The 27,591-nt window shown below is 39.5% G+C and overlaps 1 long non-coding RNA gene across 2 annotated transcripts in view; it reads right to left on the reverse strand.

The window, feature by feature from the left end:
- LOC102159091 overlaps positions 1-27,591 on the reverse strand; it is a 186,964-nt gene that overhangs the window by 153,407 nt on the left and 5,966 nt on the right. For both annotated transcript variants that reach the window (XR_002345851.1, XR_002345850.1), the window contains exon 3: positions 16,589-16,687. This is a non-coding gene — a long non-coding RNA (uncharacterized LOC102159091). The remainder of the gene's footprint in view (positions 1-16,588; positions 16,688-27,591) is intronic.

Below are 27,591 nucleotides of genomic sequence, written 5' to 3' on the forward strand. Positions count from 1 at the left end.
TTCACCTACTCACCCTTTTGCTATTGGGTCCTTTAGATCAGTTGTTATTTTGTGGGGTTGTTTTGTTTTGGGGTTTTTTTTTCGTCATTGTTATTGACTCATCAGACTCATGTGCAAGACTTTCACAGCTTCCTAACTAGAAAGACTCAGCCCACTCATTCAGCTGACTCTTGACCTGCTATGGGCTAGAAAATTCTGATGTATTTCTACAAAGCTGATTTTGATCCCCCTTCTCCCAGAGTGTGGCGGTCACAGACCTCTGTAGATCCAGCTTTCTCAAGAGCATCTGCTTCACCTCAAGGGTCTCTAGCTCTGCTTCTCAACTTTTCACTCAGCCCACAGAGAAAGGTACCCCCATCCTCCTCATCAGGATGCCCACAGCCCACGGACTCACTTGGATCCAGCTACCCATCTGCTCCATCAAACATGTGGTTCAGCAGAGGCAAATGATTTGGAGTTGGGAGTGGAGGCAAAGGAAGTACGGTTCCACTTGCCATTTTTCAGTATCCTTCCCGAGTACAATTTCAAATTCTTCTCTTTCATTGCCCTCGCCTGAGGCCCTGGAAACTGCTGCTTCAGTTAGCCCATGAAGTTCTGTGTAGCCACCGGGGAGGCAGGAAGGATGGTGTGAGAATGGAGATGGTTCTTAAAATAAGAGGAAGCATTGAAAATTAAACTGTGTTTGACTAGGAAGGCTAAACTACATCTTCATTTAGCTTGGAATAAGCAAAAACCTCAACTCTAGACTCCCTACGCTCCCAAATCTCATTCTGGTATTGGAATCAAGTTATCCTCTCTACTAGTTGTTTATCCTTCAATGAACTTGCTTATCTGGGTTTATTTTTGTTGTTGTTGAATTCTTTTCTTCAGAGGTTAGGATATTTAAAGAATGGGTCAAGTCGAAAGCTATATTGTGCCAGAACAGAGCTTTTGGTAAGATGGGGGAAATGTTAGAATTTAGGCTTCCACAGAAAAGAAGAGGTTGTTTGGATACGGTTTTTTGAATTGCTTTTGTCTTTTCCTCATGTTGCACCTGCTGCAATAAAATAGACCTAGGGCTGCCTCGCAGTGGGAGCATCCTCTAAGGATACCTTAGACCCAGCACTTCTGTAGGCCCTGGAACAAACTGTCCTCCTCTCTGACCTTAGGCATCTCGCTTAAGTGTCTTTCCTTTCCTCTTTTCAACCAATATGTGGTGAAATCCAGACAGCTAATTAGAGCCTAAACTTAGGAGAAAGATCAATGAGACCTCTTGACTATCTTGTAGTAGTAGTTGTGATTAGTTTTCGGTGTTTTTTAAAGTTTATCTTAACCACTTAGGTCTGACTGCTGTAGATTAAAAACACTTTTGTCACATATTGTGATACAGCGCAGCTCCCAAGGAAACTAAATTTAAGTTTGGAATTAAACCTCTAGCTATTTATAGTCTATATGTTCCTGAGTTTCTCTGATATACATCACCTTTGCAACCTGGTGCAGAGTTGGGAAACTGATTATTAATGAGATTCTACTTACGACAATGAGGCTGGCTTTGTAGAGGTGGAGAATGACACATCCTTTAGGATTACTTAAGGCAGCATTAATGACCCTAAAAGATTTTATTGCTTCATAAAGAAAAGACAGACTTAAAGTACTATCAATATGATTAGAACCTTGAAATAGGTTCAGACTTTCCTGCCTTGTTCCCATTTGATGTCCAGAATTATTCAAAGATACAATAAGAAAACAAACCTTGCTGAATATTTGAACAATAGTTGGAATCTGCTTTTTTCCATTTATAAACAGAAAACACTGCCTGCTTTTACTGTGAATGACTTGTAGATTTAATATCATTTTACTGCTTTATAAAAATACAAAAACATAAGGAAGAATATAAAAGTTATCCATATTCTCAGTAACTAGAGGTACTCTTTGAGCATTTTGCTGAATTCACTTTCACACAGATATGCATATAGCTAATGAGTTCAATCATATCAATATACTCATTTTATTCAAAGTTTAGACCATGTAGAGCTAGCATTTAATAATAATGCATTTAAATAATATGACCAAGGGTTTTTTTTTCAACATCCTGTTTGAATTTATATTTTTTCAAATTACAAAACCCAACAGTAGTGTATTGTATTAGTTTAATATTCTTTTACTTCCAAATTCTTGCCAGTAGAGCCCGAGATTGTGCACTTAAAATATTATGAAGTTGTTTTTTATTGTCTCTCATTTTTTTTCTTTTTAGGGCTGCACGTGCAGCATGTAGAAGTTCCCAGGCTAGGAGTCAAATTGGAGCTGCAGTTGCCAACCTACGCCACAGCCACAACAAGGTAGGATCTGAGCTGTGTCTGTGGTCTATACCACTGCTCATGGCAACACTGGATCCTTAACCCACTGAGCAAGGCCAGGGACTGAACCCGCATCTTCATGCATATAGTCAGGTTTGTTAGCACTGAGCCACAACGGGAACTCCCTCTTTAAATCTGTATTCTTGTATTTCATTTGGGTAACAATTTAAAATAATTACTTGGACTTCACTCTGTACATATATTTAGCATCAATGCTCTCATCATGGTTCTTTAGGGAAGTCTCTTTTTTTTTTTTTTTTTCCGTCTTTTTATGGCTGCTCCCATGGCATATGGAGGTTCCCAGGCTAGGAGTCAAATCGGAGCTGTAGCTGCTGGCCTATACCACAGCCACACAGGATTTGAGCCACATCTGCAATCTATACCACAGCTCATGGCAATGCCGGGTCCTTAACCCTCTGAGTGAGGCCAGGAGGGTCAATCCTGCAACCTCATGGATGCTAGTCAGATTCGTTCCATTGAGCCATGACAGGAACTAAGGGAAATCTAATTTCTTATATTGAAGTATAGTTGATTTACAATGTTGTGTTTGTTACTTTCTGGTGTATATATTTATATATATATATTCTTCTCCATATTATTTTCCATTATGGTTTATTACAGGATATTTACTATGGTTCCCTAAGCTATACAGTAGGACCTTGTTGTTTATCTATTTTATATATAGCAGTGTGTATATGTCAGTCCCAAACTTCTAATTTATCCCTTCCCCACCCTCTCTCCACTCTGGTAACCATAAGTTTGTTTTCTATGTCTGTGTGTTTTTTGTTTTGTCAGTAAGCTCATTTATGTCACATTTTAGGACAATACAATTTTTTTATACTTACAAGTAATCTGTTTATTTTCCTTGTTTGAAAACTTTAAATTGTTTTTATACTGGAAATTCACATTTTTCACTGGTGTATGCCTGGGAATCCTCATTTTATTCATTTCACCTAAAACATTTCCTTCAATCTATAATGTCAACTATTTTTTTCAGATCCCGAAACTTTTCTTTATATATCTTTGATGATGTACTTGATTATACTTTCTCTCTATTCATCTAGTTTCATTCTCAATGATGCCGCTATTCATGTTCTATCCCCCAAATCTACCATTTTCTTTTTTATAATTTTCATTCTTTCCACATTATATAAAAGATTCTACATTAACTACCTCTGATGCAGAGTTTTAATTTCTATGGAATCTTTTCTTAACATTGGCAGCTCTTTTTTAATCTTTGTCAACTCCACCTTCAAATACTCCTTCACAGATACACTTTTTGTTTTTTAATAACTCACAGCAGGTGAATTTTAAACTTTCTTCTTTTAACTATGGTGCTCTTTTCCAGACTTCTGAAAGTTGTACTCTGTTGCAGTGGATTACTTCTTTTATGTTACATAGGACTTTTTTTTAAGGTTTTGCTTGGTGTTTTTTTCCCCTTATTTATACACCATTGAATGAGGGGAAAATTTCGCCAGGTCTGATGAACACCAAGCAGCACAGGCACAGTCGTCCCTTTGTTCCCACTCGGTGTTCCCCAGGCTCTCATGGCACCTCCTCTCAGGCCTTCCCTTGAAGGTGGATGAGCAGAGTCCTCCAGGTGTTTCTCTGGGATACTCTACAGGACCTGCTCCTACTATCAATTCCTGTATCATGAGCTGCACTGATAATCTGATCCTACACAGGCCTTTTATGTGCCCCAGACATACCGTGCATGTGTGTGTCTGTGTGTGTCAAACCTATATTGAACCAGGACGCTTCATGATGTACTAAAAAGACAAGAGTCTCACATTATCCCCTTGTATTGGTGTTTTGTTTCTCCTTGCTTAACATAAGCTGTTAAGCTGAAATATAATATATAGAGAGAAAAATGTATAAATCCTGAATGTGCAGCTTGAATTTTTACCTAGTGGCTATATCTTCAACCCACCTGTCAGATGAAAAATTAAAACATTATCAGCACTCAAGATACTTTCCTTATACCCCTTTTCAATAATTAATCCTACCCAAAGATAATTACTGCTCAGACTTACATTGCCACAGATAAGATTTACCTATTTTAAAATTTATATAAATGGAATTACACTGCATGTATTCTTTTGTGTCTAATTTCCTTTGCTTGGGATTATGTTTTTGAGATTCATTTATGTAGTACATATTCAGAATATGTTCATCCTCATTGTTCTATAATATTCTATTATATATAGGACAGTTTATTTACCCTATCTCCTATTAACACACATGTATTTCTGTTAGGAGATATAAATATATCTTTGGGAGTATATATGCTTACCTTTAAGTTATGTAACAGCTTTGGCAGATTCTGCCAGATAGTTTTCTAGGCAATGCATGAGAATAGCATGTCTATTGTTCCAAATCCTTTCTAACTCATAATATTATCAATTTGTTTTTTATTTTATACATTCTTATATGTGTGTAGTGATATTTCATTGCTTCACTTGCTTATTGACCTGCTGAGTATCTTCTTTGGGGATGTGTCAAGGATTTTCCTATTTTTTAATTGAGTTGTCCTTTTCCCATTGATTTGGAGTTGCTCTTTACATTTTACAGATACCAGTTCATTATCATATGTATGTATTGCAACATATCTTCTCTCATTCTGTGGCTGACTTTTTCACTCTTTTATAGAGATTTTTAATTTGTCATATTGAAATAATTTTTTCAGAGTTCCCATTGTGGCACAGGAGAAATGAATCCAACTAGGAACCATGAGGTTGTGGGTTCGATCCCTGGCCTCGCTCAGTGGGTTAAGGATCCAGCGTTGCCGTGAGCTATGGTGTAGGTCATAGATTCAGCTCGGATCTGGTATTGCTGTAGGACGGCAGCTGGAGCTCCGATTAGACCCCTAGCCTGGGAACCTCCATATGCCACAGGTGCTGCCCTAAAAAGATGGATGGATGGATGGATGGATGGATGGATGGATGGATGGATGGATGGAAGGAAGGAAGGAAGGAAGGAAGGAAGGAAGGAAGGAAGGAAAGAATTTTCTTGGTCTTTTTAGGGCCAAACCTGCTAGGGGTCAAATCAGAGCTGCAGTCACTGGCCTACACCTCAGCGACAGCAACTCCAGATCCAAGCCACATCTGCATATGAGCGACCTACACTGCAGCTTGCAGCAATGCCAGATTCTCAACCCACTGAGCAAGGCCAGGGATCGAACCCACATCCTCATAGATGCTAGGCAGGTTCTTAACCCACTGAGTCACAATGAGCATTTCTTTTATTTATTTATTTTTTTGAAAAATTTGCAAAAATAAATTTCCTGTATACTCTTCACTCAGTATCCTCTAACATTGATATTTAGCTAGTTCAATTATTGAAACTAATTAAAAATTAGTTTAATTAGTGATTGAAAATTAATATTGATACAATTCTATTAATTAATCACAGACCTTGATTAGAAGTTTACCAATTGTCACACTAATGTCCTTTTCTGCTCTAGGACCCATTGCAGAAATCAACATTGCATTTAGCTGTCATATCTCCTTAGCTTCCTATAATCTGTGCCAGTTCCACAGACTGTCTTTGTCTTTCATGACTTAAAAATTTGGGGAGTGAGTACTGCCAGTTGTTTTGTTGGACTGCCCTCAATTTGGGTTTGTCTGATGTTTCCTAATGATTAGGTTGAAAACATGCATTTTTAGCAATAATACCACAGAAATGACATTGTGGCTTCCCAGTGCACCATATCAGAGGTACATCATGTTACTATCTTATCAATGGTGATGTTAACTTTGATTAGTTGGTAAAGGGAGTTGTTTGCCAAGTCATTCCTCTATAAAGTTATTATTTTCCACTGTAAATTAATATCTTCTGGAGAGGTACTTTGAAACTATGCAAATTTCTTGCTTTTCATCATACTTTCATCCATTAATCTTATCACCCATCAGTGATTCTTATCTACAGTAATTATTTATTTGTAAATGTCTAACTTTGCATACATACCATGAGTTCATGTTAATACCTTTGATAGTTCAGTCCACAATCTTTTTAGCTATCTCAGATTGGTGTGTGGCACAGTCCTCTCCCTGAGTGGTCCTCTTGATGCACCCTCTCTAGAAAGCCCTCACCCATCCCCAGCCTGGGGAAGGAATTTATACCATACTCACAAACCAGTTTAGGCAAAACTCCTCAGTAATTTCCCTTGCAGAATACTCTCTGAGGAGTCCAGGAGATGTGGGATACCTTGTAGACCTGCCTTGGAAGAGACTCCATCTCACACTCACTACTACTGCCTGGCATATTGCCATTCTGTCAAAACTGAGGCATGTACGTATGCGCGCGCGCACACACACACACAGACACAGACTAATGGTTTATAGACATCCTAAGATATCCTCAGGGTTCTGATCAGGGATAAAGGAATACCATCAGCCACATTAAAACAAGTGTGGTCAAGTTGGGAGGAACCTCCTGACTCTGATAGTTGGTTAGAATAAAATTCACCGGAGTTCCCATTGTGGCACAGGAGAAATGAATCCAACTAGGAACCATGAAGTTGTGAGTTCGATCCCTGGCCTTGCTCAGTGGGTTAAGGATCCAGCGTTGCCGTGAGCTATGGTGCAGGTCACAGATTCAGCTCGGATCTGGTATTGCTGTGGCGTAGGCCAGCAACAATAGCTCCGATTAGACCCCTAGCCTGGGAACCTCCACATGTCACGGGTGCAGCCCTAAAAAAAAAAAAAAAGCAAAAAAATAAATAAATAAATAAATAAAAATGGAATACACCAAGGGGCATGGGCAGTTGCCTTTCCTACTACTTCCTTGTTGGTGTTGGTAATGCACAGATCAAGGTTCTTGGTTAAACGTGATGGTTAAATGCAATTCCCCTAGGTGTTGCCAAATTGGAAAATCATCTCCAGGAGTTCTTGCTGTGGCACAGTGGTTAAGAATGTGACTGCAGCAGCGCAGGTCACTGCAGAGGTGCAGGTTCAATTCTAGCCCGGTGCAGTGGGTTAAGGAATCCCACGTTGCCACTGCTATGGCACAGCTTGCAGCTGCAGCTCAGATTCAACCCCTGGCCTGGGAACTTCCATATGCCACAGGTGCAGCCATCAAAAAAAAAAAAATCATTTCCATCTTTCCATAACAGTATGTCTCTACCATTGCATGTTCTTTTATGAATATTATCAGTGGGAAGGTTAGAAAAGTCAGTGGAACTAGTTGGTCATCATGACACATTAGAAATCTCTATATGTTTGGGTTTTCTAAGGTTGTTTTAGGTTACTTTTAGAAACATCTTTAAGATTAAGGGATATAAAAGAAGATGAAAATAATGGTGAAAGTATGTTCAATTAATTAAATTTTAGTCTGCCCTAGGTAATCTCATCAAACAAAATATACAACTGTTTCAATTTCTGTAAGTGATTTCTTGTAAACTTCAGAATTAAAATAATAGCCAGTTCACTCAATACTGCACTAGAAGTCAGGGGTCAAGTCCCAACAAGTGTGAGCATCCTGAGGTTTTGAGGCTGTCAGGATTCACAGAATCTCTGGGGACAGGTTACCAGCCTTTGGGCTGGGACTGAATAATCTTCCTTCCCAAACAAGTAATGAGACAGGGCGGCAAACAAGGTTACCAGTAATGATCACAAAGGCCAACAGTGATGGAGAAAACTGTTGTTGATGAGTTGGATGATCAACAACTGATCCGATAGGATGAGTTGCTAAGGGGTGAGCTCAAACTTCTGTCTCCTTCAAGTTTATACCCTGATAGAATTTCCATCCTCTCCTCCATGCATCCCTTGTCTCTCAGTTTCATTGTGAATATGGTGGATAAAGGAAAAACATTTTCTAAATTAATTACATACAGAGTATTCCGTATTTCTAACTGCATTTCCTACTTAGGTACAAGAGCATGGCTAAAAAGTAGAAGTTCTAAATAGAGATTCTAAGGGATTGATGAGCTGTTTACTTTCTCATGTCATCAATTATCATGCCCAATAAATCAATCATACTGATTGGTTCCCTACAGGACTGTGTAAGATGCATTTCTTCATACATTGATTAAACTGCCATTTATTGTTACATTTTAATGATCATTGTTTGGCCAGCTTCCAGGACCCAGGAAATTGGCAAGCTTCAAAATTCACCTAGAATAAAATCTCCCTGCTTCCATATTTTTAAAGTATTAGTTCATTACTTAACTAACATCATTACCATGTCTAACCTTTATTCTAAGCACCGGTCTAGGTTTGTGGTAATTATATCACAGTCCTTGCTTTCATGACAGTACATGAATAATTATTATTTGAGCTAGTGTTTACAAGACACTGCACAAGAAGCAGAGTAAAATGTCAAAGAGATACAGAAGTAGGAATAAGTGCTCCCATTTGAGAAGATTAAGAAGCATTTCATAGAGCACTTTGAGTGTCTGAGCTTATCTCTAAGGGTAAGTAGGTTTTGAACAGGTGGGATTAAGAAATGATGGAAGGATGTGCTGAGCAAATGGAGTAGCATGGGGAAATAAATGAAAAAGATTTTTTTTAAGAAGGGCAAGTAGCACAACTTTACTGAGGTGTGGGTTATTAAAGACAAACAGAAAAAAATGTAATTTTGTAAATATAAGTTTGAAATAAGTCAGGGAAAACTTTGAACGCCAGCCTAACAGGTTTGGACTTTCTTTTGCAAATAAAATAAACTTTGAAATTTAATTTGCTTAAATTCTGACTGAATAATTCCTAACTATTCTATCTGAAAGAATTTTTTTTTCTTTTTGTTTGTTTTTTTAGGGCCACTCCCGTGGCATATGGAGGTTCCCAGGCTAAGGATCTAATCCAAGCTACAGCGGCCGGCCTATGCCACAGCAACGCAGGATCCGAGCCACATCTGTGACCTACACCACAGCTCGTGACAACACAGGATCCTTAACCCAGTGAGCAAGGCCTGGAATCGAACCTTCATTCTCATGGATACAAGTCAGATTCGTTTCTGCAGAGCCACGACAGGAACTCCTGAAAGAATTTCTTATTTGCAAGGGAAAAATGTTTTAAAAATCTACAAATTTAATGCCCCACAACAGCAACTGCTTGATTTTCTTTAATAAATTGAAATTCTTCATTTTCACTAAGGACATTATATGTTAGAGAGCGACACCTAATGGTAACACATTATTTTACAGCCAATTCTATTGTTCAGCAGAAAGGTGAATAAAAAGGCAAAAGAAAGGAGTTTGAAGAGTCCTCCCAGAAGGAAGACAGCCCAGGACAACAGTAAGGGCTGCGATAGACACTAAGCGTGAGAATAGATGGCAGGTAATTGGGAGGGACCCCAAATTTCCTGAAATACTAAGTTCCAACACAGCACCAACGAACAGTCAGTGTTTGGGATCCTCCAGTCCTGTGCATCTGCCAGATGATGACAAGCCTGAAGCATTTTTAACTTAAGGTAGTATAAGAGTGCAAAACGCACACCTCTCTAAAACTGGGTTCTTCAGATCCCTGGTGATTATAATGCACACACACCAACAAGACAAACCCCAAAAATCCAAATGTTTGTCTAACACCACCTATTAAACAACACCATTTTATAATAATGGTCTTATGTTCTATTAATAGAGTCTTTCTGAAAAAATGAGGTAACATCGCAACGTGTCATGAAACGCCTTCGGCCCCTGATTTAACTCTTCTGCCACCTCTAGTTCAAACACCATGGCAGCGTCTGCCCTCTGATGGCCCTGGCTCTGTGCTGGGCTTACATCCTACAAGGAGAGTGGGAGATGATCCAAGCTAGGCTACACTGTCCCAAGTATGTGTAGGGGACCAATCAAAACCACTAAAAAAAGTTACACAATGACTACAGTAACCTTCAATGCACACATTCTCTTGCCCACCCTCTAATGCTGGCAAGCTGAGAAAGAAAATGTTCAATTGTTAAAATGAATAACTATGTAGTTCTCACTTACTCCCTGTCTGTTTAGTATGATGACCTGTCATCGCTCTAACCACTGGGACTCTGGCTGGCAATCCAAAAATCCTGGCCTGGCAAAGAAAAAGTAAAAGTTACCACAGAACACCTATGTCTTTTTAGGTTCTCAATTTGCCTTTTAGGTTCTCAATTGCATAGCCATCTACTCCTATCTTCAAGCAGCACGAAATAAGAAAACCAAAATCATCCTATTTGCTTATTTGGTTCTAACAGTGGACACTTCATTTCAGGTTTTAGTTCAGGTTTTCTAATTTAGTTTGCACAACAACTTAGAAGTATATTTCTATTAGGATACACATTTATGGATATAATTCATTTTCCTAAATGACATTAATTTAATCCCATGTATTGAATATCTGTTATAATTCTGTCCCATCACAGAATTATGCATAAGGAAAAGGCTGAGAAAAAAACAAGAAAACCTGTTTCCAACATAAATATTTGGTTTTCCTCTACAAATGCATCCTAAGAAAATACTCTTAGGCACATCAGGTTTGCTCAAGCCACTTAACTTGACTCCACTGGATTTATATAATGGCTAAAATAGACTTCAAAATTTTTCAATTCCTATTCTCATTTATATTATAATATCCCAAGAACTCAGGAAACATCAGAGGAAGAGAAGGATGTTCAAATATACAGGCAATGTCCTAAGACATGAATACTGGCTGGCAATGCAAATGGAAATATTATTGTTGAATCTAGAGGGATCCAATGAGAATCATCAGGGTATAAAGGTCCCACTGCCTTTTTCAGCCCCCAGAGGCAATGGGGGAGGGGGTAACTAATATGGATGGAAGGACCTGATTTTTCCCAAGGTGGCCCTGCATGCTAATGGCCCTGCCCAGACAGGCTCCATGGTGAGTTGTAAAGAGAATAGCAGGCTGGATAAGTGCTCCCAGGAGGATGCCTAGCAGCCAGCCCACCACAGGGTTCTTTCCAGCTGGTTGGAAGCCTGCCTCCATGACAAGATAAATCTTAAAGGGACTGCTTCTCCCTTCATCTCTCCTGCTTCCCTCCACCTCCTCTAGCACTCTAGCAGAATAATGTTCCCAACAAGAACCATGAAAAGATAGTGATACTTTGTTTTTGTTTTGCTTTTTGCCTTTTAGGGACATACCCACAGCATATGGAAGTTCTGAAGCTACGGGTCGAGAATCGGAGCTGCAGCTGCAAGCCTACACCACAGCCATAGCAATGCCAGGGATCAAATCCACATTCTCACGGATACCAGTCTGATTTGTTTCAGCTTCACCACAAGGGGAACTCCCAATAGTGATGCCTTTTACCCACAAGTTTGTTGATTTACTTTAGCATGAACCCCAAGCTTAATTTGCACTCTCCTCTAAAATCACAGCTTAGTAAAATTAGATAATGAACAGCCTGCATAAAGTCTATACCACATGAATACCACTGATCTATAAGAACTTTTCAACTTTTCCTGGCAACTTTGCAGTGTGTAAATTTCTCTAAATGTATGGCATATTGTTAAACCTAATCTGAACTTTTCTGTCTGTTGATTAATGAATTGAGCCTATTCACATCTCACATGAAATAAAATAGGCATCCCTTGCCCCTTTTGTTGATTTTAGGTTTGCTATTTATTATTCCTTATTGTTGTGGATCCATCTGTGCACAGTGGCCTCCAGATACACACCCTAGAACAGCACCATCCAACAGAACATTCTGTGATGAGGGAAGTGTTCTGTGTCTGCTACCCAGTTTGGGAACCCCTGGCCACAAACAGCTGTTGGGCCCTAGAAATGCAGCTAGTGCAACTGAGGAACTGGAATTTTTATTTAATTTAACCCTCATTAATTTAAATTTAAATGGTCACATGTGACCAGCGGCTATGGCAATGAACAGTGTAACATAGAAGGCTTCGTCAGGCTGGGACACTGGGAGAAGAGGGTCCCTACCTGACGTGCAGAAGCCAGGAGCCTGAGGCTGACATGGCTGAGTCTAGCCTGCTTTTCTACCAATTCTAGAGCCAAGGAGTATCCAGATGGAAGAGAGGAGAAGAAAACTTCCATCTTAAATGGGCTCTGGGTCAGCTCTCCAGGTGTCTTTTGCCTCTCTGCAGACCCCCGGCTTCAAGGGCACTGAAACGTCTCATCTCCAGGACGCTGAGGTTTTCTACAACATGAGGAAACCCTCTCAGGCATTAAAGGTTCTCTACCTGATGATATCTTACTGAAGATCTCATGGGTCGCCTCACCCACCCTTGGCTTCCTACTCTGACTTCTGGCCTTAAACTTAGAGCTACCATTGCTCTCAAACATAAAGAGACACTAGCATCAGGCAGTTCATCAGGAACCACACATAGCAAGCAGGCCAGGTCCTCTTCAAGAGGATCCAAAGGTTTCCACTTGCTAGACCCTGAAAAAGCCACAAAAATCTATCCTTGCACCCAAAGCTTTGGGGAAAGACTAGCTTTCTCCATTTCTGTGTCTCTCAGCTCTTCACAGCAGCACAGGAGACTGGCAGGCTGGGGGCTCTCCCGAAGTTTCCTCCTTTAATTGTTACAATGTTCCAGAAGGAAATGAAAATGGGGGCTATCATATTCCAAGAATCTCCTCCAGCAAATTCTCGGAAAATGTTTCACCTTTGTCCTAACTACCTTCCAACTGAATGACTAAGGAGTTGGAAATGCTAGACCATTTCAGCCTGGGTCCCAGATGCCTGTTCATCCATGATTGGATGGAATTGTCTGAAACTGAGCTTTTCCTACGTTCCACTAAAGGCAACATCTCTCACCTCTGACTAAAGAGCCACAGGAGCACACACTCTGTCCTCCGTGGCAGCTCTCCTCCTACCCTTCTCCTCCATCTTTTCTTTTTGGAATATACCTTGTTTATTATTAACTTTTTTTTTACTCCTACTTGTTCCAGGAATGCAAATTTTAGTGAGCTACTTTCTTTGAATCTGCCCTCCTTTTTCTTTTTTTGGTCTGTTTAGGGCCGCACCTATGGCGTATGGAGGTTCCTAGGCTTGGGGTCAAATTGGAGCTGTGCCCACTGGCCTATGCCACAGACACTGCAACATGAGATCTGGACCACATCTGCAACCTACACCACAGCTCACTGCCATGCCAGAACCATAACCCACTGAGCGAGGCCAGGGATCGAACCTGTGTCCTCATGGACGCTAGTCAGATTTGTTTCCGCTGAGCCATGATGGGACCACCTATCATTAACATTTTAGAACAACAAGGAGACTAGAGATCTTGTAGTCTATGTCCCTAATTTTACAGGTGAGGAGAAAGAATTACAAGGAGGACAAATAGAAGGCAAGTCTGCTGTCACTTTCCCAGCCTCTCCTACACCATGGCAGAGATCACTAATAACTTCAATCTTTCTTACTAGCCTCCAAATCTTTCTCATCAGACTACTATAAGCAGCCTCATTGTATTTAATTATAAACGTGATTGACATTAACATACATTAAGCCCATATGCTGATACAGTGTTAAGTGACATCAAAGTAATCTGCGGCAAAACTAAGATTGAGACCTGAACCCATGTCCACCGTTTCTCAGGCCGCTGACCTTTCAACTACATCCCAGTGCTGTGCTTTTGTTCAAATGACGTGCTTTACATCCTCCCAGCAACATTCCATTTGGATTTAAGTTTTTCAAAAAAAGAGCTAATCATGTTTTTGTCTTTTAACTTAATTCTTCTTGAATAGGAGTATACTTACAGAGTTTCAAAAATCAAAGCTTAGGATTAGCAGATGAAAACTATTATACATAGAATAAACAACAAGGTCCTACTGTATAGACAGGGAACTAGGTTCAATATCCTATAATAAACCATAATGGAAAAGAATTTTTTAAATGCAAAAAAAAAAATCAAAGCAACGTGAAAGTGGACCCCGAGAAATCATGCTCCCACCCCATCCCCATCTACGCCATCCCTCCACTTTTTTTAGTTTCTCATTTATCCTTCCAGGGTTTCTCTGTGTAAATACAAGCAAATGAAATACATATTCTCATTTTATGCCCTGGTTATACACAAGATAGCATATTACATATAATTTTAGCACCTTGCTTTTTTTAAACTTCACAGATTCTAGAAATGGAGCTTCCTCCTTTTGCCACAGGTAAAAAATCATGTTACCTTTGACATTTAGCTCCTTCAAACAAGATCCAATCTGGAAGACATGTCTTCTTAAGCCCTGCTTTTGTTCTGAGATGAAGTGCCACTATTTGGGCAGTTTATGTCTAAGCAGCCCTTTCTACGTAAGTTTAAAGATCATTCATAATCCTCCTCAGAATGTAGGTGAAGTTTTCCTATTATCCAGCAGATAGGTTCAACACTTTAATTTTAAAACGAAATTTATTAAACCACCACTCTTTTGAGAAATTTTTTTTTAAAGGCATGCAGGCACACATAAAGTAACATAATGGCACTGATAAGAGTTCAGTATTTTTGGAATGCCCAGTAGAAACCTGGACGCCTCTGAATTCACTTTAAGGATGAAGCCCTGGTTATTACATGTCCATTCCTAAAACTGCTGTCAGTTCCACTATTAGAAGGTCTGAGGCTGCTCTGGTTATAGGTCCCTGGCAGAATCCCTTTAGGTCTGTGGCTGCCTCAAAGCTGGCCCACTGGATTGGGCTCTGATTAAATGGACCCCAAAGTGCCCGCCCACATTCTTTTGTCAATTGCCCTGAGTAAACGTGCCTGATCTATCAGAGGAAAGTGTGGAGTCTTTGGTCTGTGCAGCATCCTCCTGATCTTTATTACCTTCTGTACATGTATAAATCACTCTTGAATTTTTCAGTTCCTTTCAGTTGTCCTTATAATAGAGAATGACCCCTCCCTAGAAAGCCAGGCTCTCTACAGGAAAAGTGCTGGGGCCATAATACAAAGCGAAGAAACAGATTTAAGGATACATATCCTCATTTCCTTCACAATGCTTCTTGCACACACAATTTCTTTGAACAAAGGCTAAGAAAACCAATGTAGGCACAGTGTGAATGGAGAAAAAGAATAAGAAGACATCGTAGGTTCAATTCTTGATGCCAGAAAGGCGGAGACATCACCTGGAGATTGTGTTGCCACTTTCCTACCACTGCTCCCCAGAGAGAGAAGGTGGAAGGAAGCCCTGTGAGGAGAGCATCCCCGCATCCTGCAGGGCCCCAGGATACAGTCAGCCTAAATGCTAGACAAGAACATTAGCCTTAACAGCATTAATTAGTGATTTATTTCTTTCTCATGTAGCTGAGCACTTAATGATCCGAATCTTGGGAGGGAGCTGAGGAATAGTTCACAGCCGGACAGCCCTCCTTGGCTTAGCAGTTGTTGATTTTTTTTACATTACCCTCAAGTGTTATCATTAGGTTGTGAGCAAAACCAATTTTCTTAATCATCCCCAATCTCCCGAACGCTTCTTCACTAGAATAACATCATCAACAGGCTGCACAAATTGGGCATCTGAAATTTAGTCGAATTAGTAACACCTCAAATATCATTTATGGCTGCAACAATCAGCCTCCAATTTCATCTAATTAGAGCGCAAAATGATTTCCCTAAATCCTCACTAATATTTTGAGTTGACAAACGACTATGCAATCCTGATAAAGAGAATATATGAGATTCATAAAGCCACTGATTTTTTTTTTTTTGCTCCCTCTTCAATAACCTGACCACTATGCCCTGCGTGCAAATTTAAGTGTCAAGAACAGAATACATAAACATTTGTCACAACAGCCACTAGCCAGGAAACCTCCAAAGAAACTCCCCTGAATCAGAAGCATTTTAACTCTGGGGACAATACTACGGCTTTTATGTTCAAATTCTTCAACACTCAGAGATCAAGACAAATCTTGCTCAGTTTCTCATCATGAGAGTACTTAAGTATTTACTAAAGCTAACTTCTCCCCATAAATTACAGCTCATTCCCCCAAAGATGTAATCTCTCAAAGACACTATTAAGCATTTAAAAAGAATGATCAGTAAGATTTCATGGGAAAATGGCAATCTGACTAAGCCTGCTCTAGCTTGGCAAAGGACCACTTTCTTCATTTGAGACATCTATAAGCTATGTCTATTCTAAGCACACACGAGATAGTCACAACATAAAATTGGGCACAATGTTGGCAAGTGTGCCCCCGGGTAACAAGATGAGAAACAATATGGGAAATAATATAGGGAGGGTGGAAAAGAATTGAATGAAAAGAGAAGGAAATAAATAGAAGATAGAAAAGTTAAAGGCGGAGAAGGACTCTGCTGAGGTCGTCTTGACAAAGAGTGTGTGACCACCTACATACTCCATGAGGGTATTTGCCAGGTCAGGACTTACCTGATTGGCTGAGTGTCCTGTCAATGTGCCCGGCTCTGTTCCAAAGTTCTTAATACACAGTGACCCTGGCAGGGTCATTCTATACTTGGCAGCATTATTCTGGAAGATAAAGAGAGAGGCTGTACTGAAGAAGCCATAAGAAAATTGTCCACCGGGATATTAGGCAATTGTGGATTTCTTCTTCCTTAACAGAAGTTCGGACAAGGTCCCTTAAAATTCATTCTTAGCAAAATTAAATGTCACCCACTCCTGCCATTTGCAATCAAAGGAGTACAATGAGCAGAGTTTGCAACTTGCTTTTTGGAACTTTAAAATGTCTACTAATTTATTTTAAAGTTATTGACTCACTTTCAGGTGTTCAAACGTACATTTCCTAGAAATCTGGAAAACCAACTAAACCCCTTGATTTTCTGAGGACCACTAGTACAGCTTATTAAGGCAAATGTCAACAAAGCAAAGAAAGCCTGTCCATTGTTTCCCCACTCTCCATAAGTGCACACGGCACCCCTGAGGGAGTCTGGAGACCTGTTTATTTTGCAGCTGACAAAGGTGAAAGCTATTAAGCGGTGGAGTCAGCTCTGAGCTCCATTATATCAGACTCCATTGTGTCCCATGCTTGTTCTGTGACCTCTAAACCACACACCAGCCAGTCAGTCCTTTGTACCTTGATTAATTACCAAATGAATATTTTTCAGACTTCACAGATATCTGAGAAGTGCCAAGATGCTAAAGAATGAGCCAAAGGGTCCCACCTTCTGCTGATGGGCTGGCTGCCTCCCTTGTGTGAAGCCATCCCCAGCTTGGTGGAACTGAGGACTCTTCTAATAGCTAACATTTATTAAGCATGAAACTATGCGCCAGTGTCCTAAACACAGCTTGTGAAGCAACTCATTTATTATTCATATCTATTCTGAGAAATAGCTGTCCCATTTTACCGATGAGGAAGCTGACCCCTAGAAAGGTGAAATGGTCCAAGGCTTCACCACAAGTTGTGGGGGCTGCCTGCATATAAACTGCGGCTCCAAACTGTACTTTGCTCTGTTACACCAAGTCACCATCTGCCTGTCTCCTCTCTCTCCTTTTTTTTTTTTTTTTTTTTTTTTTCTGTCTTTTTTCCATTTCTTGGGCCGCTCCCACAGCATATGGAGGTTCCCAGGCTAGGGGTCTAATCAGAGCTGTAGCTGCTGGCCTACACCAGAGCCACAGCAACGTGGGATCCGAGCCGCGTCTGCAACCCACACCACAGCTCACCGCAACGCCAGATCGTTGACCCACTGAGCAAGGGGAGGGATCAAACCTGCAACCTCATGGTTCCTAGTCAGATTCGTTAACACTGCGCCACAACGGGAACTCCTCTCTCCTCTTTTAAAGCTGCTGATATTTTTCTTTAAGGGCATAGCCCCAAAGTCTTAGTTTAAAAACATTTCTATATGTTTTATCATCCCCATCTTCTACTAAATTGGTAGTTTTCCCCCAAATGTTATAGTGTCTTTCAGTATTTATTTTGATTTTTACTTAAAAAAAAAAAAAGGTCATATAAACTATGATCCCGCTCCTTCCAACCACAACCTGTGCAATCAAATTTAACCCCAGAGATAACTGGAGCTAAGAATTTGAAGTATGTATGTATCCCCGCCGTGTATTTTTCTGTATTGTATCTAACTACTATATGTATGTATTTAAACACACACACACTTTTTTAATATAAAGGGACTGTATCTAAGATATAGTTCTGCAACTTACTATCTTCAATAAATAATAGATCTTGAAGCTCTTTCACTGCCTATGCATGCAGACACAAGTCATTCTTCAAAGAGATGCAAACTGTCAAATGTCACCTTGTCTGGGACTGTCCCTGGCCATCCTATATAAAATAGCACCCCACATTCCTCTGTCATTCTCGTCCCTTACTTCCCTTTATTTTCTTCTCAGCTTCAATCAACCTCAGACATATATTTATTTCTTTACTGTCTACCTCCCTCCACTAAAAAGTAAGCTTTATGAGACAGGACTTCCTTTTTTTCACTGCTATATTCCCAGTTGCCAGAGGAGTGCTGGCCCCTCTGAGGCACTCAAGACATTTGTTATTAATGAATACTATTGAGATTACCCTTCAGAAAGACTTGATGATTACATAAGCCAAGAGTGAATGCGTGCCCACAAGCCCACACCCTTGCTAACACTGCATATTATAGGACTTTTGAATTTTTGTTAATGCAATAGCTGATTTTAATCTACATTCCCTGAGAACTCATTGAGTAAGTTACCTATTCAAAGACATTTTTCCCTTTGGCAGTTGGATTTGATTTCTTCTTACCTATCTGTAGGAGCTCCTTACACAAGCTGCCTGTCAATCCTCTATATTTTATGAGCTGAAGATTATTTTGTCCTATTCTGTCACTTGTGTGCTACTGGTTAGGCCTGGGAGTTTTAGCTGGCTCCTCCAGGAGTTCCGCTATTGAGTGGAGACCAGAAGTGCTACAGATGCAACACCACCATGAAATGGCTCGTTCCTGATGACCTGGGCCTTCTGGAACCATTTGGTCAGCAGCTACCACTCACTGAACCCTACTCTCAATTAAAAAAAAAAAAAAAAAAGATTCCTAGGACTGTGCCTCATCCAAAGCCTTGCCAGAGAGCGCAGTGTTGAATCAGCTGCAGTCCAGCATTCATCAGGTCAAGATAAAACATTTAAGGAATATTGTTGGAGGACACGCTGCCCACCCAGGCCCTTTTATATTCTATCCAACCTAATCATCTGAGAGCTGGATTCTCAGCCTCTGCTCTCTGGGAGTCACACAAGCTGACATGCACTTATCCAGTTTGCTGGTTAACAGATGTTCCCCAACCTTTCTGTAAATGCACCGGGGAAAGCCCAGGGCCAGCTAAATGCTAGCAGCTAATAAATTGGGCTTTTCCGTCTCCCAAGTTACACTTGCTTGCCAAGACTCAATTGTGTTTTTCTCTCAAAGTCTGTTTATACTCTTTAATTTTGTTACTATAATTTATAATTTAGTTAAATAGTATATAAAAGTAAGCAAAATAGGAATGAAAAGAATGAAAAGGGACTAGTTGTTTCTACGAAAATTTAATTGACTGCTTTGGATAGTCTCAGTAAACTAGGTGCTAAAAATTGCTGTCGCACCAGATTTACATTAGACAATGATAAAAGAAAAGTGAAATTTCCAAAAATGTAGACATTCAGAATCATTCCTCATTCAGACTGCATCATAAAGGCAAGGCCCAGGCTCTACATCAAAAGATAGCTAAATGCACCTTTAGTTATAATAAAATGAATATCGTACGCAGGATTTTTTTATGATTCCCTGCTTTAATACACTTTTCTAGTAGCTGATCCTACTCAAATTGTACTCCACAGACAGCAGCAGCAGTGGCAAAGAAAGCTTATTAGAAATGCGGGACCTGAGGCCAGCCCCAGACTTACAGATTCAGGGCCTTCATTTTAACAAGTTCCTCAGGTGATTGTAAGCACGTTGCTTTGAAAAGCACCAATCTACAGAATGTTTTCCCTGGGGTTACATAAGGTACATTAAAATAAACCCGTGTAGCTTAGGAATTTTCTAGATATTACTCATACCATGTCAAAATGTCTTTTAAATTTGATGCTAGGAAAAGCTTTGCTTTTTAGAAGAGAGACTTTTTTCCTCATAGGGTTAATTATAAAATCACTCCTACCTGCCTTTTTGTTTTGACCACAAGGAAGCTCATCAATAGAGTTTTTACTCTGCTATGTCATCTGTTCTTATCTTCCTATTTTAATTCGCATTTCCCCTAGTGTGATAGTCTTTATGTATGTTTTATTATTTCACTGTTACATATTTCTTGGAATTTATTTACTTTATTGTTTTCCCTTACATCATTTATGAAGAAAAGTGGGAGCTTAAGGGACAGACACTCTTCAATCTAGCACTAAAGAACTTTTAATTTAATCTGCTGACTCCACCTACCTTCCTGACCCCAGCTCCTGCTCCCTACCCACACAAACATCAACCTCTTTCTTTACTCAATCATCCTCTTGCTTTTTTCTTGAACTACTTTGCTCAATCAAAGTTCAACTCAAAATATACCTTTTTTTTTTTTTTAATATTTTCCCTGGTCATAGTAGAGCAAAAGTCCTTTCCCCTCTAAACTCCAAAAGGAATCTGTGAGTACCCTCCACAAATACAAATTCACATTTAGACAAATATTGAGTCAGTTTGCACAGGTGGCTTCCAAGAGTATTTTGAAGCGGGGAATATGTATCATTCAGGTACCCTGTGGTGCCTGTATTAATGAATGAATAAAGAAAGATGTAATGGCTAGAAACATACAGCCCACCAAAACTGAATCAAGAAGAAATCGATTATTTGAACAGATTGAGCACTAGAAGTGAAATTGAATATGTAAATGGAAGAAAAAAAAAAAAAAAGCCAGGATCAGATGGCTTCACAGGCGAATTCTACTAAACATATGAAGAACTTACATCCATCCTTCTCAAACTCTTCCAAAAGACTGAAGAGGAGGAAACAGTCCCAAAAAAACATTCTATGAAGCCACCATTACCCTAATACCAAAAGCAGACAAAGATACCACTAAAAAAGAAAACTATAGGTCAATATCTTTGATGAATATAGAGGCAAAAATTCTCAACAAAATTTTAGCCAACTAAATCCAATGACACATCAAAAAGATCATATGCCACAACCAAGTGGGATTCATCTCATGTTCACAAGGATGGTTCAACATATTCAAATCAATCAATGTCATACACCACATTAACAAAAGAAAGGTCACAAACCACATGATCTTCTCAACAGATGCAGAAAAAGCATCTGACAAAATCCAACAGCCATTCATAATTAAAAACTCTTACCAGTGGGTATAGAGGGAACATACCTCAACATAATAAAAGCTACTTATGACAGACCCATAGCCAATATAATACTCAATGGAGAAAAGCTAAAAGCCTTCCCACTAAAATCCGGAACAAGACAAGAATGCCCATTCTCATCACTTTTATTCAACATAGTATTGGAAGTCCTAGCCACAGCAATCAGACAATCAAGAATTAAAAAAAGAAAAAGAAATAAAAGGTATCCAAACTGGAAGAGAAGAGGTAAAACTGTCACTCAATGCAGATGTCATGATACTATATATAGAAAACCCTAAAGACTCTACACAAAAACTCCCTGAACTGATCAACAAATTAGCAAAGTAGCAGCATACAAGATTAACATTCAGAAATCAATTGCATTTCTGTATGCTAACAGTGAAACATCAGAAAACAAATACTAAAAAATATATACCTTTTAAAAATCACACATGCAAAAAAAAAAGCCTAGGAGTAAACCTGACCAAGGAGGTGAGAGACTTATATGCTATGACTATAAAACATTAATCAAGGAAATTAAAGAGGGTTCAAAGAAATGGAAAGATATGCTATGCATTGGATTGGAAGAATTGTTAAAATGGCCCTTCTACCCAAAGCAATCTAGAGACTTAATGTAATTACCCATGAAATTACTTAATCAAATTACCCATGTATTTTTCATAGAACTAAAATAAATAATCCAAAAATTTATATGGAAACATAAAATAGCCAGAATTGCCAAAGCAATCCTCAGGGGGAAAAAAAAAAAAGCAAAGCAGAAGGTAAAACTCTCCCAGACTTCAAACAATACTACAATGCTACAATAATCAAAACTGTATGGTATTGGTACAAAAAACAGACCCATGGACCAATGGAGCAGAAGAGAGAGCCCAGAAATCAACTCATACACTATGGTCAATTAATCTTCAGCAAAGGAGACAAGAATATAAAATGCAGAAAAGACAGTCTCTTCAGCAACTGGTGCTGGGAAAACTGAACACCTCATGTAAATCAATGAAATTAGAATGCACCCTCACGCCACGCATAAAAATAAACTCAAAATGGAAAAAAGACTTAAATATAAGACATAATACCATAAAACTCCTAAAAGAGAACATAGGCAAAACATTCTCTTACATAAACTGTACAAATTTTTTTTTAGATCAATCTCCCAAGGCAATCAAAATGAAAACAAAAATAAGCAAATGTGATATAATCAAACTTATAAACCTTTGTACAGCAAAGGAAACCATAAAAAAAAGAAAAGACAGCCTACAAAACTGGAAAAAATAGTTGCAAATGGTGCAACTGACAAGAATTTAACATTCAAAATATACAAACAACTCATACAACAAAAAAAAAAATAAATAACCCAATCAAAAAATGGGCAGAAGGGAGTTCCCTTCATGGCGCAGTGGTTAACGAATCCGACTAGGAACCATGAGGTCTCGGGTTCGGTCCCTGTCCTTGCTCAATGGGTTAAGGATCCGGCATTGCTGTGAGCTGTGGTGTAGGTTGCAGACATGGCTCAGATCCCACGTTGCTGTGGCTCTGGCGTTGGCCAGCAGCTACAGCTCTGATTAGACCCCTAGCCTGGGAACCTCCATATGCCGCGGGAGTGGCCCTAGAAAAGGCAGAAAGACAAAAGGGGGGGGGCAGAAGACCTAAATAGACATTTCTCCAAATAAGACACACAGATGGCCAGTAGGCACATGAAAAAAAAAAATGCTCAACATCACTGATTATTAGAGAAATGCAAATCAAAACTACAATGAGGTACCACCCTATGCTAGTCAGAATGACTATCATTAATAAGTCTACAAATAACAAATGCTAGAGAGGATGTGGAGAAGGGGACTCCTCCTCTGTTGGTAGGAATGTAAGTTGGTACAACCTCTATGGTATAGAGGTACCTCAGAAAACTAAACATAGAATTACCATATGACCCAGCAATCCCACTCCTGGGCATACATCTTGACAAAACCACAATTCAAAAAGATACACGTACCCCTTTGTTCACTGAAGCACTATTCACAATAGCTAAGACATGGAAACAACCTAAAGGTCCATCAACAGATGAATGAAGATGTGATAAATATACAATAGAATATTACTCAGCCATAAAAAAGAACAAAATAATCCCATTTGCAGCAACTAGAGATTATCATTCTAAGTGAAGTAAGTCAGAAAAAGAAAGACAAAGACCATATGATACCACTTACGTGAAATCTCAAACATGGCACAAATGAACCTATGTACAAAACAGAAACAGACACATAGCCATAAAGAATAGACTTGTGGTTGCCAAGGGGGAAGAGGGAGGGAATGGGATAGATGGGAGGGAGGTGGAGGTTGCAGTTAGTAGATGCAAACTATTAAAGTTAGAATGGATAAATAATAAAGTCCTACTTTATAGCACAGGGAACTATATCCAGTCTCCTGAGATAAGAATAGAAAAAAAGAACGTATATGTAAATGTATAACTGAGTCACTGCTGTATAGCAGATATTGGCACATTGTAAATCAACTGTATTTCAATAAAAAATTAGAATCAGCAAAAAAAAGAAAGAAATATGTAATGGAATAAATTAAGTGTATATGATGAAAGTTTCATTAGGGTTAAGTTCAAAAAAAAATTTCAAAAAAAAAATTCAACACAAATAACCAATCTGGTCAGTAAAATAACACATTATTTTTACATTTTCTACTTTACTCATTATTCAAAGGAAGTCATAACCCAGAATTGGTTGGGGTCTGAAAATTCACTCAAAATATATGACAACAAGGATGTTAATGAGGTGAACTTCAAGTCAAGGCAATGGGGTATTGGGATGTGCAGTAGGGTGGGTCTGCGTACACAATTTGTAAGGGTGATAGAAAATATTTCCATCTTTATGCAAACCACACTGCTCATTTGGGACTTCTGGAACCATTTTAAAGACTCATAGCCCTTTAGCCTTCTAAGGCAAAAAACTCCCCATCGACTGTCTCACAAGGATTTGCGGGGAACAAGGTAACATTGACTTTGGTGGCTGAGAGTGCAACACAGCAGCAGACAGACAGCCTGGCACAAAGCCAGCCAAGAAAATGGGACATCTACGTGTGAGCCAAAACATCCCACTGACCTTGAGCTGAAGGAATAAACCTCTAGCAGAGGCCTTCATTAAAAAGCTGAGGCTCCCTAAGCAGACAACGAATTTCACATGCAAGGCAGTGGCCCATGCCACGTTTAACAGCCTGGGACACAGCAGTAATTAACAAAGCCAACTTTGTGAATTAGGAGACACAAAGCACAATAAAGTTTACAAATTCTTTCAGCTTCTCTTAAGATCAGTCCTGTCTGACAGAAGTGTAATGCAAGCTACGAATGTAAATTTTAAATTTTCTGGTAGTCACAATTAAAAAGTTTAAAAGAAATCAGTGAAATTAATTTTAAAAATAATAAGCTGTACTGAACCGGATATACCTAAACTGTTAGAATTTCAATATGTAATCAATATTTTAAAAATTATTAATGAGATGAATTCCATCTACTTTACATACCAGGCCTTTGAAATACACTATCTCGTCTCTGACTGGCCACATCTGAAGGGCACAATAGGCACCTAGGGGTTACAACACTGGACACTGCAGACTTTAGATACTGAAAACATGAAAGTGGTAAAGTACACCTCCATCAATACCGGGACAGCTCCTGGCTTTGTAGACCAAGTCATCTAGCTTCTTTTCTACTCCCTGTTTATTAGTTAGCTCTTGGCACAAGAGAGGCCATTTAACCTCTCTGAGTCTCTCCTCACTAGGAAAATGTTGATAAGGGATCTGTACCTTTCAGGCGGTTGCGATGAATGTATGAAGAGTCTCTAGTAGGATATGGGCCCCCCAGGACACTCAATCAGTGACAATGGATATGATAACATATCCAGAAAGAACTCCAGTGCTGGCTGAGAGAAATGAGTAATAAATCCTCTCATTTTTTTTTCCTGTGTTAAAATCACAATAACAGGAGAGAAAGAAGATAGTTTCACTCTATTTTTTCTAACTTTATAGCACATCATTCCAATAGATTATATTCCTGCTACAAAAATACACAGACTAGAGAAAACTATAGGTTATGTTATCCCCTTTGAATTAAGGAGTCAGAAGATTCTAAATGTGTAACAAATCAATATTTAGAGAAGCTAGAAGATAAATACCTTCCAGCAAGGAATGTTTTACCTCATGCCACCACTCACACAAAATGATTAAGAAATTTTTTTTAAAAGTGGCGTCTGGAGTTCCCATCATGGCTAAGCGGAAACAAATCTGGCTAACATACATGAGGATGCAGGTTCATTCCCTGGCCTCACTCAGTGGGTTAAGGATCTGGTGTTGCCATGAACTGTGGTATAGGTCAAAGACGAGGCTCAGATCTGACATTGCGGTGACTGTGGTGAGGGCCAGTGACTATAGCTCTGATTACTCGACCTCTAGCCTGGGAACCTCCATATGCCACAGGTGCAGCCGTTTAAAAAAAAAAAAAAAAAGAATAAAAAGTGGCTAGTGTCAAACATCTAAATAGTTATCTGAAAATGTTCAGACTTCTTGGGGCCCAGGTCACTACAGAATTTAACATCTCATGTCCCTAAGAGTCCTTTTCTCTCTTGCATTGGCTGGTATAGTTGAGGCCTTGGGACCCTAGTCCACATTTTTGCTGTATTAAAATGATGTAGTATAGGAAAATATCTCAGGAGAACAGCATATGAGATTAGGCATCCAGGAAGTAGGAAATTGTTCTAGAAGCATACTTTTTTGACATGAATTTTAATGGGAGAACAAAAAGATTGTCAAGAGACAAATTGTGAAGAGGCAATTTCCTGGCCTTAAGCAAAATAACAGGATCAATTCAGTAGGTGGAAGTAGGCTTGGGAGATACAGGAATTCACTGTTCTCTAGAAAAATCTAAGGTCAAAATAATGACTTAGAGAGCCTAGAGAAGAATATATATTACAAACTAAACACACAGAGTACATACAGGAGGGCAGTTTCTCACATCACTGTGCTAGAAAGAAAGGGAATGTTTTTTGATGGACAACCATAGCAGTAAGGTTAAGAACATGAAACTAGAGGGAGATACTAGAGTGACTTCCTGGAAGGCAAGATTAGTTAGAAGACCAGAATAATTTCTCCTTTCAGAGCAGAAACATAATTTTGGGGATGCACCAGTAAGAAGCTGGGTCAAGGCCACAGCAGCCCGTAGAGGGGTCAGATATGAACAGTGGCTAACTGCTTCCATGTGGAGGGAGAAGGAAGGGCTAGGGAATATCAGGGGCTGAGAGGACAGAAAGATAGCCTGTGTATTAGACAGCAAAGAGGAATCTCACTTATGAAATTATTTAGGACCAGACTTTTTTTAGGTTGACACTGTTAACTGGTAATTATTAACCATCTTTCACCTTCCCTTCTGCCTCCAACGTTCCACCCTTTACCTTTGCTTCTTTCCTTTGTGGCTGCCATTGACAACTGTTCAAGAAGAACCAGCTCTTGCCTCCTAAGAATGAAGAAATTCTACAGACCCAACCTACCCAATGGTTAGATTAGAAGTTACTGGCGGTGGTAAAAAAAGACACTTTGGGGATTTTTCTTTATTTAGCAAAACTGAAAATAGTACTTTTTTTTTTTTTTTTTTTTTGGACTGCACCCACAGCATATGGAGGTTCCCCAGGCTAGGGGTCGAACTGGAGCTGTAGCTGCCAGCCACAGCCACAGCCACAGCAACTCAGGATCTGAGCCGAGTCTATGACCTACACCACAGCTCATGGCAACACCAGATCCTTAACCCACTGAGGGAAGCCAGGGATCAAACCTGACTCCTCAAGGAAGCTAGTCAGATGTTTCCCCAAGCCACAACAGGAACTCCAAAAATAGTACTTCTATAAGAATGAGTATCTCCCACACGTTTTTCCCTTTGAGAAGATTTATTTTTTCTTCTCTTGTTTGTTTGTTTTAGTTCATTTGTTTTGGCCTTTTGCTTTTTAGGGCTGCACCTGCGGCATATGGAAGTTCCCAGGCTAAGGGTTGAACCGGAGCTACAGCTGCCAGCCTATGCCACAGCCACAGCAACACCAGACCCAAGCCATATCTGAGACCTACGCCA

The sequence above is a fragment of the Sus scrofa genome, chromosome 7, assembly GCF_000003025.6.
Source record: "Sus scrofa isolate TJ Tabasco breed Duroc chromosome 7, Sscrofa11.1, whole genome shotgun sequence".
NCBI lineage: Eukaryota > Metazoa > Chordata > Mammalia > Artiodactyla > Suidae > Sus > Sus scrofa.